The following is a 4,409-nucleotide window of genomic DNA, read 5'->3' as shown; positions in this document are numbered from 1 at the left end:
GGGGAAGAGCTGTGAAATATTTTGATAGTTCAGGAGATGGTGCAGGGAGCTCAGAGCAGCAGCTCCAATACTTGGGGATACCTTTATATGTGAAATGCAGGACTCCCCGCTACCAATTCCTCAGGTAATAAGTAATACCCATAATAAATATGATTCATCAGAAAGTTTTGTTAGTCCCTGGAATGAAAGCCTTGCCAACCAGCACATGTTTCCTACAACTTTTAACTGTGCAATACAGGGAGGCAGCAGAGGCACAGAAACCTCTCTAAGGCAAATAATACATCCTCAGGGCTGCAGGGGGCAAATCAAAGCCAAACCTGGCCCTGGTATGAAATGGATGCTCTCGTGTCCACTCACTCTCAATCCCCATAGCCCTAACACTAACCCTAGAGCTCACATCCCTTTTCCGTCACCTTACCAAGAGACTTCCCAAACATCTAAGCCACTTAGTAGCTCCCCACTCTTATTGCATCCTTCCAAGCTGTAAATCCAACAAGCAGAAAATATGGTATCAAATGCTTTTCCAAAAAGGTCTCAATAAATTCTTCCTGCTGTTTCAGCCAACAGGCACATGAAGAGCAATGGCAGACGCAGGCAAATGCAAAACAAACACTGCTGAAAGAACAACCCATGTCCATATTAAATGGCTCCATCTCACCATGCCTGTTCGGTGCACCCATAGCACAACCCACCATGCCATGCTACTGGCTATAAAAGCAGTGGAGACTTGCATTAACCCCCTCTGGGAAGGTGGAAAGGGGGTAGCCAATGTCCTCTCCAAAAGTGCCATTAAACCTGCCTGACCTGCCCCAACACTGCATTTCTGAACCAAACAGGGCACTTGTAACCATGACAGGGGTGACCAGCTGGACCCTATGCCTGTATGCACTAGGAAGCACTAGGAAACATCAACAAAAGGGCCCTGTGCTGCCCTTGAACCAGCCACATCCTGTCAGAGCTTAATATAAATGGGAAAACAGCACGGAGCCAGGGAATGGCTGTGGTGAGCAGCAGTGGTGAGGCTGCTGCCAGCCCCAGCAAAAGCCCCACAGTGTGAACCCGTGTGCCTAAACCAGTACGTACAATCAGAAGATAATCTCTCTCCTCTCTCCGTCATGGTTCCAGTCAGGAGCAGCACATTATTCACAAGCACCTGGAAAGGAAGCACCGATATTCAGGCAGTTAGAGATTTCACAAATACAGTCCCTTCCCCCACGAGTGCCTGATTTGCCAAGGTGTAGTGCCTGTAAATTTAAAGCTACTGTGTTTTTCTGCCATCTTACTTTTATTCCTACCTTCATGGTTTCATGAGGAATATCCCTGCATTGAAGGTGCCAATTTATGACTGATATTTTTGAGCTCCAGCTCCAACAGCCACATGAAAACATCAGGAGAAAAAAAAACCCATTTTTTTTGTTGTTTGGTTTTTTTGCCTTATCTATTGGAGTAGAGAGTAGTGTGGATGGGATACCAACCCTGCCACCCATGTGCCATGCTAGACACCCTCCTGGGAGGCCCGGGAAGGAGCATCAGTGGTGCTGTGCTGCAGCAGGATGAAGGTGTATGTGTAGAGTATGAATGCTCAGTGAAGGCCACCAGCACTTGGCTGTTCCCTGTATGGTGCTGGAGTTGTTTATCCCTGTTTATCCTCCGCTGCCACATCCCGCTAATACTGGTTACGGGACAGCTCCAGGCCGACACTGCTCCCCTCTCTCCTTGAGAGCACAAACTAATAGGAGATTTAAATGCATGAAATCATCTCTGAGGAGCCAGATGGGCCAGGCAGAGCCTGATGTAAAATAATGCCACAGCATCCTCCTTCAAGAGGCTGTGACCTCAAACATCTCTCCGAATTATGTATAAAATTCATTTACTGCTTCCATCTGAAAGCAACCAATACATTCCACACACAGCAAAGGAGCTAAAAACAATCTCATCAACATAGAAAGCTTCTAGCAAAACTAAATATAAAATATGATTGATATTGATTTATTGAAACCCACCCATCACCTTGTTTTGGGGGAGGAAAAACACAGTATGTTTTTATTTCACCTTGCTTTCTACTCTCCAAATTGAGAGGTTAGAGACACGTGATAGGTTCTACATTGTTTTGGTCTGAAATCACAAAAAACTAAAGGAGACTGTACAGAAGAGGCATCTCTGTAGCACTTGGTCAGGATTACAGTGACCAGTCCCTTCTCTCTGGTTCCGTAGGAGCCTTTCGCGGCCCCAGCCAATGTCATGAAACTCCTGCAGCTCCCTTGAAACTCATCCCAGATCTGTCCAAAACTTGGATCAGGCTCATAAACCTCAGACAAGTTTTAAGCTGATGATGAATTAAGGTACAAAGTGAATATTTTCTCCTCCTGGAATTTGTTAATAAAAGCCCTGAGTTTCCGAAGTGGACAAATAGTTCCTAACTGAGTAATTAATTACCTTCCCATCTCCTCTCAATGCCGCAAGCCATCCATTAATGGATACCAATCATCCAAAAGGCACTTAATACCTAACCATTTTTCTTTGGATTTTGGGGGTGGTGGTATTTTATTGATTTATTTTAACAAGAACTGCTTGCCTTGTACCTCTGTTGGAAGCAGCTTGTTCCAGATACTTGATATTTGGAGGTCAAGATGGATACGGGTCTTGTGATCTCTCTTCCTCCCTCGCAGAAAAATACACAACTTGAAATGATGCTGCATTTTGAATCCTGTCATTGGAAATAAATCCCTTGTTTTCTGGGGGGAAAATAAATAAATCAGCTGTTCAAATCTATCTGGGAAGAGGCAATTCTAAATTTCTGATTTATTTCTTTTAGGACCCTTTTCAGTCAGCCTTGGTTTGGAGCACATCAAGAAAAATCCAGACATTTTGGAGCTGACCAAAACACTTCAGAGCAGCACCCTTAAATCCAGAAAGAAGTCACCAATGAAATTCGACACTTGGATCCAATAAAGTTACAGGTGGTCTCCTTGACCACTCAGTTTCTGGGAGCACCCATATTTCTCCTCACTCTTGCACAAGAGGGACAAATCCCAGGTATGAGCATAAAAAACATGAGGGGTATGAGCATAAAAATTATGTGAAAAAAAGGCAGGAGGAGCAGCAAGCGGAAAAGGAAGGAGCCTCTCTTGTGCCACACAGGTTTTAAAGTGATTTATTTTTAGCCTGCAGTTTGCTGCTAGAGCCTCTCATCCATAGCTTTTAAGGCTGTTACTGCTGAGGTCTCACCTTGTCTTAGGTTTAAGTGATGCTACAGCAAATCTGGGTCGCAGCAACACAGCACTGCGGAATATAACAAGTCCATTATATACCATTTTTGTATGGAGTTAGCAAATTTATAGATTGTCTACAAAATCTTCTCTCTTTTATCCCTGTAATTGCCTTTTCTGAGGCAAGGGCAATAATTCAAATAATCTCAGTTTCCCACTAACCTAAATGTTAATCCTGGGCTGGCTCCTGTGCTTCAGCAAAACTCTTCTGACCTTGCAGGTGTAAGTATGATGCTGTTTAAGAAACTCTGCCTGTCTGAATCAGAGACACATGGGCAAGAGAATACCAGCTCATGGGGCACAGAGAGCCACGCCCTGCCTAAATTCATCCATGCGCAGGAGCATCATTTCATAGTTTGTCATCCTTTAACACTGTGGTCTCAACTGTCTGCTATGAATAAGTGACCATGGCCAGGTGTGTGATATTTTGGCCACCATACACAACAAAGACCATCCAAAGAAACCCAAACCTGATCATGAGAAGCCACGAGGAGAGAAAAAAAAAAGACAAGTTTGAGCTAAGACATGGATTTAAGGAGCGTGATTCATCCTCCCTGTGCAGACTCCTAATGGGACACAATCCAGGTGGATGACAATTTATACCAACTGAGGAGCTGTCTCCTAATGCCAATATCACAATAAAACTTCAATTTTCTTCTGCCCATTCTTCTATTTGTGGTGCAAGATTTTTGAGGCAGCAAATTCTGATTTCCAGACCCGCTTAGCGCTGAGGGATCACAAATGCAGCATGAGCTTCTAGGCAATACTGCAAGGCAAGTAATAAAATATTTATCCTCAACTGCCTTCTATGCTTGTATGCTCTGCAGAGGAAACCATCAAAAGCAGTCACCAATTTGCAGTTGGAATCTTCAAAAGGAACAAAACCAAGCTGCCATATCCACATCTCTCTCACAAACGTTTTCACCCCTTGACCCGCTGCAGAACATTTTAATTTCTTATATAATAATAACAAAAAGATCAAATTTCAAACCCAAATGAAAATAATTATAGATGAAAAAATTGTTATGTGGCTTAGAAAACAGGAAGGGCTTTCCACAATGACATTAACGAAGGACATATGATGCTCAGAGTTGGATCCCAAACTCACCTTCAAGGAACCTGAAGTTTCATGAAAGCCTC

Source organism: Empidonax traillii, unplaced genomic scaffold (genome assembly GCF_003031625.1).
Source record: "Empidonax traillii isolate 1590-97213 ecotype Southwest subspecies unplaced genomic scaffold, ASM303162v1 scaffold900:size397343, whole genome shotgun sequence".
Classification (NCBI taxonomy): domain Eukaryota; kingdom Metazoa; phylum Chordata; class Aves; order Passeriformes; family Tyrannidae; genus Empidonax; species Empidonax traillii.
Note: the sequence above shows the minus strand (reverse complement) of the source record.